The following is an 8,287-nucleotide window of genomic DNA, read 5'->3' as shown; positions in this document are numbered from 1 at the left end:
CACTCCATTAATTAAAGTAGCAAATGCTTTAAAAGGCTAAGCCCTGAGGCCAAAACACTTTTTGTGTGCAATTTTGACAGGCTTAATACCCATTCAACTGTTTTATCTTTAGGGCCACACAGAGAATACAGCAGCCAAAATGTCCAAACTTATTTTGGCAAAGCCAAGAGACCTTTTCAGTGGAACCTCGTTTTCCAATATGGAGTAGGTGTATTAACTCTAATGTTAACATGCCTTCAACGCCAATGATAAATTATGCAAGCAAATTACAGATATATAGCAGAAAAGCCTCCTCTATTTTGTCAGCCGCCACGTGCCACATCCTGACGCCTGATTAAGGTCAATGCAGAGTTCAGCCTGTTTGCCCAACAGATTAGCCTCTTTTCAATGAAAAAAAGTTGATTTCCAAAGCAACAACCGTGATAAATAACTGGGTTTCCAATGGAAATATCCAGGAGTTCCATAAATTTCACTTTTACCCATTTACTTTCTTGATTATCAGGTTCATTAATGCTTACTCCAGACATCATATGCATATTATAGCTGCGTGGTAACTTCACCCCAAAATAACTCGGCTACGTCTTACTATGGGTTCATGGCGTCGGTTTTTGCTGGTGCTTTCCGAAATATTTGTAAAAACTCTTCCAAATCGTAGTTGTTCTTTGAAAATGAAATAACATTTACAAAAAAAACCCACAAAATCATGGAGTCCTCCAGCTGAGATCTACTACTGTTTTCCTGTATTTTATAGGGTACCAAGATTCTTATGAGTTATGCATTTCTGCTTATGTTACCCAACACCCGATTAGGTTGATGTACTATTACTGGCTCTAAATATAGAAGAAGTAAAAAAAAAAATACACACACAAAAAAAGTAAAAAAGAGAAATCTGGTAATGTCAAGTGGCCCAAAAATAAGGGCTACAAAGGAAAGATTCCTAGGGATGTTGTGGACCAAATGTGATCACTTCAGTCCTCCTAACAAGATATTAATCACTAGTTCAACATAAGTATTGCATGAAAAGAATCCTGTTAGCATAGATTCAGAATTTGGCACATTGCGCATGTGTGTATATTTCCATCAGTTTGCTACCAGCACACTGACAACACAACATCTGCTTTGCTCACCATTGTCTTTCCTATTCTCACCGTATTGCTAACCCATAGTATGGCCCATAGTATGTTTCTTTAATAGTATAGTCACATATTCGCACTGGACCTCAGGTTAGGGGCAAATGATGTGGAATTATTACATTTTTTTGTATTTTAAAATTCTTAAGTGCCTAAAATGTGAGAGATAAAAAATAATAACCCTACAGTTATCTACCTTTTGGCTGTAGTACCAAAGGTACCCAGTTACTGGAGGTTGTGTTTTGTCTGATTTAAGAGATGTCGGCAAAGTCAGAGTTCATATGGCTTCATTGTTAGGTATAGTGTCCAAAATAACTACTAGTGGAGAATGGCACAAGTGTGCCAACAAAAGAGGGGTCATGGGTGCAAAAATTCCTTGGTTGGGTAGCTTTGAATCACCTAAAATATCGTTTCTAAAACAGTTTATTTGGCTCGCAAGTTCTACATTAATTCAAAAACCTGGATTATTGCAGCTTCCTACTAACTGGTCTCCCGCTCTCATGCCTTTCACCGCTCCAATCCGTCCTCAACACCCCAGCTACGTTAATGTTTCTGTGTCACTGTTCCTCATCTGCTGCTCCACCATGCCAATAACTTTGTTGGCTCCCCATACCCTTCAGAATCAAATTCGACAACTCCGCAACCCCATTATATCTCTACTCTCCTATCCAAATACACCCCTAACCGCCCTCTTCGTTCCTCTCATGACCTTCCTCGCTTTTCTATTACATTACCTCTTCTCACAGCCGCATCCAGGATTTCACCCGTTCTGCACTCCCTTCCCTGGAATTCCCTTCCTCGTTTCTCCCTCATATGCAAATTTCAAAAGCTCTCTGAAACCCCTCTTTCCTCATAACACTCTCAGCCATCTGAACGATCAACAACCTCTACAGATCCTCCTGACTCGACAAACTCTTCCCCGTCCATGCCTTCCCTCAAAAACTAGATTGTAAACTAGATTGTAAGCTCGCAAGTTTATTATTGTGAGTGACTTTAAATTATCCCACTGATTTTAACTGTGCTACGGAATCTGCTGGCGCTGTATAAATAAATGTAATGTAAATAACCTCTTATGAAGAATTAGCTCTGTATTTGTATTTAATGATTAAACAGATCTAAAGACATCTGTTCCCAAATAACTTAATTCTGCCAGATGCCAGCCAACAAACATATCAGTAATTATAACTAATTGATCATTATGCAGCTATTCTGTTTGAATGCGGTCAATACCATCGGTCCTCTATAAATAAAATGGTTTTAATTAAAACACGCTGATCTCCACTGAACAGCAAATGGCATTCCTTTGGGATTTAAAAAAAAGGAAACTACCTCCATAGCAACTTCATCTGTGCAAATATGTTTAAACAGGAAGATGCTCCCCTCAAAGGGTTTTTTTTATCTTGGCCTAGGATAGCAGATAGCAGAGCTCGGAAATAAGCCAAAGAGTAAACTAATCGATAAGGAACATCTTTCCCTCTTGGCAGAATGAGCAGCCGGGGTAAATTAGATTGGGACAACATGTGGATCCAGCGTGAGCCTCCAACATCTGGTGGTCGATGCCGGCAACATCACGATCAGCTTCTAAGCCAAAAAAAACGAGCAGTCATCGGAAACCAGAGAAGCTACCAACCACTTGGAGACAGCAGCCAAGTAGAACGGATGGAGGTCCACATAACAGTCTATGTTTTTGATGGATTTTGGCCAGTTACTGTAATAAAAGGTTTCGGAATGGATTTCATCTATTGCTTGTTGCTGCACAGTGAACAATAATTTCAAGAACAATCCCACATTACAAACGATATATTCAAAATGTATTTATCTGCAACACATCACAACCATAAACGGATCTCAAGCAATTATATCGTAACCAGATGGGGCGAATGGTTCCTTTATGTCACTTATGATGTGCCACTTTATGTTAAAGTCAGGCAGATTTTAATACAGGTCATGTGAAAGACAATTAGTGAGGTTTAACCCTTATACGTATGTTGAAGACCCTTCAAGATATACATTTTATCCATAACTAAAAAAACTGATCTTTACTGTATCCTAAATCTACTTTAATAATATACAACTTCCCAATGTTTGAAACTAGCCTTAATACCTTCTGAACCCATATAGCGCAGATTATGCAAGAGTCAAAAGATCCCGATCACAATTTTTTCCAAATGATGTTATCGTTGATATAGTTTGATGATCGTTAGAAGTAAAGTAGTAGTTAGTAAAAGGTATAGCAGTTTTCCTTGGTTACGGAATTAATATGTTGATAAGAATACATGAACAGTGATGAGCACGCATGTATTAAACTGACTTACCAACACTGTGTTCATTCTCTTTGGTCAGGTCCTTATAAAATCCTGGAAAACAAAAAGATCACATTTGTTCCATAAACATGCACTTTATGGCAAGTGATATTAAACATTAGCTGTACTTTTGTGATGCATTTATAATTTACACTACACTAAAGGCACTGAATCTCACACTTTTGTAACAAAATGCTGCATTGGAAACATCATCCACAGTACCGCTGCATGCCCAAACCCCTGCACGGCTTTTGGCGCACCCATAATTTTGCAGGGAACACTTGATTGTCATGTGAAGAAATAGCAGGAACTGATTGGCTGCAGACATATACATCGGGAGTGCGCAGGATTACCGGGACCCGCAGGTAGAGTGTCCGACCGCCGAACACTCGAAAAACTACCCGCGCCCGCAAGTTTTTTCTTTGCAGTTCTCTAATCCAGGGTTATTCTTTAGATAACTCTAGTCATGTGACTTCTAGTAAATTGATGGAATTTGGACAGGAGAGGCATACACCTATCCTCAATATAAGACAAGACTAGGGGCCAAATAATAACCTCGGTTTTTATACAGCATGAAAAAAAATAAAACAGGACAGAATAGATGGGCTGGGGGGCTCTTATCTGCCTTTAAATTCTATATTCTATTTAGAGTCATATATCAGGTTCCATGAGACACATGCTATAAACTGTACCCTTTTTTTCTACCTTGCTGAAATACAAAATGTAATTATCTGATCTTTTCTGATCAATAAGAAGGAAATCAATAATGTCTTTTGTTGTAAGCCTTCACTGGCAATTGACCAGAAGAATATTTGTCAGGCATTTACATCATAAAAGCAGTAACATGTATACTCTCAGCAATACCGGTTAATTAGGTATTTAGGATGCATCTGTAAACAGACGGAAACATACATGTGTTAAAGCGGAAGTCCCATGGCACAAAGATCATCAAAGAGTGCTTTATAACGTAATCATTCAGCATGGAAGAAAACTTGGTTTTATTTGATTTTCTAAAAAAAAAAAAAAAAAAAAAAAAAAAAAAAAATATTTGCACATATTTGAGGTTGTTGGCTCCTCATCAGTCTGGTTGCAGCTTGCTGTCCAGGGGTTAATAGGGAGAAGGTTTAATTGCACCTCCCCCAACACATTAATAAGGTTTTGGTAGCAGTATAAACTGCTTTGTGTGCCCACTATGTAGGAGGTGAGAGTAGGTTCTCACCCTATTGAGAGTGTGCCTTGACGTGGCGGGTGAGCTTAATTATGCTTTGGCCAATTTATATAACCAAAACCTCTCATTTATATTATGTTTATATATTTGTTGCCAACTTTATTAGGGTGAGAAGCGCAGACAGTATTTTGTTTTTTGTATACATTGTACAGCCAACACACTGTATTTGCAGCATGCTCACACTGTTTGGTAGGCCTCATTTTATACATTTGAATTATTTGAGCCTGAGACTAGCTTAGCGCACCGACATCTTTTCTTTTCTTTATTTGATTTTCTTCCAATGAATTTAATTTATCTGCAGATCTGGAGGCTGCCATGGCTTCCGGGCACACGATATTCTGGATAATTTACCCTGCTCAAAAATCACACTGTGCCGATGCTTTACGGCAATGCCAATGGAGTCTTGCTCGTACAATGAAATCCTTTCCTCCGCAGACTTTGTGATAACTTACCAGGTTTGAAATGCTTCTTCACCGGGGCTCTACTCATACAAGTTGGCCCTCAAATAGCCAAGGAGCATTGGTGAGCACCAACATTGTTCTTGGCTTACAAGTGAATGATGCTCTATGGACCTTCACAAACCTTCCCACAGACACTGGTGTCCCGGTACGGACACTTTGCCGATCCCATCCCAGGAGATGCAGAGATCTGGGAGAGTTTTCTCAGGTATGACTACTATAGGTTATGTTTTTTCTTCTGCATGTTTAAATTTGTTATTTTGGAGGGCGTATTAAATTTACCCCGTTGGATCTGTGTCATAAGATGGCGGAACAAGCATTTAAATGAATGCCCTTTCCTGGTGTTATCCCCAACCCAAACACGCAGACATAACAAACGCCCCAAAAAGTGGGACGGCAATGGAAAGCACTACAAGGCAATAAGAATGCCAAATACATTCAAAATAAACTAAACCTTACCGTAAAGTTATTGGGCATCCCTTTTAAGCCATCCATGTCAGGGCCCCATTTTAAATTACTGATCCACATAACAGTATGCAAAATTTACTCTGTGTATTAGCATTGCCCAAAAAGAAAGTCAACCATAATTTAACAACTAAAACTGTACTTCCACCGAGAAGAAATGTAGTTAAATTACTTCAATTACTGCCTACCCGTGCTTTTAGGGAACACGATCAACGCAGCAGAGTTAGAATTTACAATATAAATGTTGGGGGGGATAGAAACGTGACAGCATCATTTCTAACAACATCATGCTTTTACTGCCGCTGATACAGATCTGAGGAGCGCAGGAACTTTGGGTATCATATTATTGAACAAATTAAGACGCGATACGGATATCATGTGCTCAATGTTCTCATAGCGATCGCAAATTTACGAGCTTCACGTTAGCAAAGCCTCCAAAATCCTTTTTTTTCCCACGGTAAACAAAAGCCTCATAGTAGAAACTAAATAGGGGAACATACATTTTCAGAAGCATTTCGGGTCATATATGTTTTGCAACTAATGCGAGTTTAGGTGCATGAGTTTTAAGATCCTGTAACGTATGTACACATATATGCTTTCAATTTAAAATATCCCAATTCAAAGATTCTAAAGCTTAACACTAGTAGAGGTGGGATAGTGGCAACCAACACAGCTTGTGAAAGTAGGTGTGTGTGTGCGTGTGCGTGTGCGCGTGTGTGTAGTAGAGGTGGAATAGTGGCAACCAAGACAACTTGTGAAAGTAGGTGTGTGTGTATGTGTGTATGTGTGTATGTGCGCGCATGTGTGTAGTAGAGGTGGAATAGTGGCAACCAAGACAGCTTGTGAAAGGTAGCATAGTTACATTGGAAAGTGTGTGTGTGTGTTCCCAAAATGCAGGGTTTCTCTCTGGCACCCAAAGGGCTACAGAATGTTTAACTAAATAACATTGCCCTATCTATGTGTACATCAGTGCTGATCCATTAGCGCATTACAGACATTACCGTAGCCTGCGCTGTCAATGACTGCCCTGCCAACCAGGACAGCGAGAAGATACAGGAAGAAGGAAGGTAACTTTTTTTTTTTTTTTAACCTTAAGATAACAAGCATGTTTTTCTCCATCAATTACTTTAAGGGTTAAAAAAAAATTAAAAGCAAATTAAACATTTAGCAAATTATTTTCTATATCAGTTTTAACATATGGACAAAACCTAAGAACGAAAGCAACTTAATTCTATTGACATGAAACCACTCTGACGCCGTAGGGCACAATACAAAGACTCAGGTTGAAGCCGTTTAGAATTCTCAGTAGCAAACCGTTGCTGCCGAAATGAAATAATTTCGTGTTATTAAGCAATGGCATTTAAAAGCCCCTGCGGAGCCGGAGACCCTCAAGTCTCCTTCCCAAGCAAACAACTTAAAGTTAACCTGGACCCTTTTTACTCCACGTAATTTCATCACTTACAATAAAAGCTAAATTCAAAAGTACCAAAGCAAAAGGAAGACAAGGAAAGAAAATGGAAGACCCTTTCAAAGAGGAATCCACAACTGGAAACCACATGTTTAAAATAAAATAGGTGACTAGCAGGCGAGCTATTTACAGACATAATTCATACATTATACATACACACACACACACGGTATTGTTTCATTGTGTGCTATGGCTCCGTAGCATATTATAATGTATAATATAAAACCATATACATTCACACACACATATATACACTTGTGAATAAAATAATGGAAAAATAGTTACAGGGGTATATATATATACAAAGGAATCCATCATGCTTCTTATACCTATGAAAATTGGAATGTATTAAACAAAATAAGTTAATAATAGGAACAAAAAAAGATAGAAAGTGGTATAAGCAGACCTATGCAAGTTATCTATCCCAAGGTCGCATCACACAAAGTGCCATTTTCAAGCGCACTGATCTTCAATTGCAAGGCCAGTGGAATTAACAAAGAAAAATAATTTAGTCTTTAAAACAAAACTAAATAAAATACACAGAAATGTTGGTTATTTCAACATAAATATGACGACAATCTGAGGGATTCTCAATGTATGAGATCATGTGGTAATACTAATGTCTTACTAATTATCTCCTTAACCGGGTCTTTCAAGCAAAACGCCGCATCACCTGCAGGTCATTCACTTTTAAATGTATTGTTCCTAATAAACGCATCCGTTCGAGTCACCATTGTTGCCAAAAAGGATCTAGATGGGGTGCCGAGATGCCTGGTAAGTGGAATCCATGTCAATGAAATGTCATTCCTCCTCCCGCCTGGCCGTACCGTGTGTTTGCAAATAGTATTAATTCCTGCGGCTTGTGCTTACAAGTAATTTCTTTTCACTGTAAAGAGGCATTATTCAGACATCTGCCAGGAGTTTGACCGTAATCTCTTTTCACCAGCAGAAACCGTACACAAATTAGCAACAATACACATTCCGGTTTGCTAGTGTTATTTTAATTTTTTGTTTTTATTATTATTTTAATTACTTTTTTGGAAGGTGGTTACAGCAAAGATGTACATGCCATCTGAAATATGTTTTAAAATGACATAAGAAATCTGAATCATTAAAATTTGGTATAACATTTTATATTTAATATGTAATTAAATCCACTGAATTAAGGAATACAAGCGATTGCCGGCACAGTCAATAGTCAATACAAATTGATGGATTTAGGATTTTAAACAAAT

The sequence above is a fragment of the Spea bombifrons genome, chromosome 8, assembly GCF_027358695.1.
Source record: "Spea bombifrons isolate aSpeBom1 chromosome 8, aSpeBom1.2.pri, whole genome shotgun sequence".
In the NCBI taxonomy this organism is placed as follows: domain Eukaryota; kingdom Metazoa; phylum Chordata; class Amphibia; order Anura; family Pelobatidae; genus Spea; species Spea bombifrons.
This window is presented reverse-complemented; position numbering follows the sequence as displayed.